The sequence below is a fragment of the Microtus ochrogaster genome, chromosome 19, assembly GCF_000317375.1.
Source record: "Microtus ochrogaster isolate Prairie Vole_2 chromosome 19, MicOch1.0, whole genome shotgun sequence".
In the NCBI taxonomy this organism is placed as follows: domain Eukaryota; kingdom Metazoa; phylum Chordata; class Mammalia; order Rodentia; family Cricetidae; genus Microtus; species Microtus ochrogaster.
In genome coordinates this window covers 26,117,973-26,119,225 of record NC_022021.1, presented here as the reverse complement: position 1 = coordinate 26,119,225, position 1,253 = coordinate 26,117,973, and positions in this window count along the sequence as shown.

Here is a 1,253-nt window from a genome sequence, read left to right as displayed (position 1 = left end):
ATTTTCGAGACAGGGTTTCTCTGTAGCTTTGGAGCCTGTCCTGGAACTAGCTCTCGTAGACCAGGCTGGCCTTGAACTTGCAAAGATCCACCTGCCTCTGCCTCCCAAGTGCTGGGATTAAAGGCGTGCGCCACCAATGCACAGCTTCTTCCTTCTTTCCTTTCCTCTCCTCTTCTCCCCTCCCCTCCCCTCCTGTCCCTTCCCCTCCCCTCCATTTTTCTGTGCACAACAGCCCTGACTATCCTAGAACATGCTATGTAGACCAGGCTGTCCTCAAAGTCACCAAGATTCACCTGCCTCTGCCTCCCGAGGGCTGGGATTACAGGTGTGCACCACCACTACCCCGCAGTTACTAGCTTTGGTGAACTGTCACCTGTGCTGGTGTTGGGCTTGGTGATACAACTGTCTTTGAGTCATTTCTGTTCCTGTGAGTAATCGCTCACTCATGTTCATATAAGATACCCCAATAAAACTCATTGGCTCACCAAGTCTGACTTTGCGGTCTGTACTTTGGTCTGCATGGGTTTCTTGTCTGGGGTGAGTTGACATGTGTGTTGTGCCTCCCCAGGGAAAGTTTTGTCACACAGCAGAGCAGAAGCAAAAATAGCCTGCAGTAAACTTTTACATACAGACCTTAATATTACCTTTATCCTAACTATAAATAGGCTAGAACTGCTGGGGTCTGTACTGTTAGCTGTATAAGAGGCAGCCAGCCCTTTCCAGTGTGGCTATAGAGTTTAGCATTTCCAGCAGCAATGAACGAGTATTCCAGGTGTTCCTCATTAACATTTACTATGATTTTTTTCTTTTAGCTATTCTTGAAGCTTGTAGTACTATATTGTTGTGTTTTAATTTACACTTCCCTAGTGTCATGTAGTGGTTTGAATGCAAATAGCCCTCATAGGCTCCTATATTTGAATACTTGGTTCTCAGGACTGTTAGGGAAGGATTAAGAGGCATGCTCTCCTTGGAGGAGGTGTGTCACTGGGGGTGGACCTAAGGTTCCACAGGTCCAGGCCATCTCAGCTCTTCTTTTTGCCTCCTGCTTGCAGCTCAGGATGTAAGTTCCCAGCTCCATACCTACCTGCCTACTGCCATGCTCCTGGTCACAATGGCCACTGTCTTTCCGTCTGTCAGACCCAATAAACTCTTTCTTCTATAAGTTGCCTTGGTCATGGTTTTTCTTTATAGCAATAGAAGAATAGAAAAGTAACTAAGCCAGGCATGGTGTCACGCACCTTTAAAATTACCAC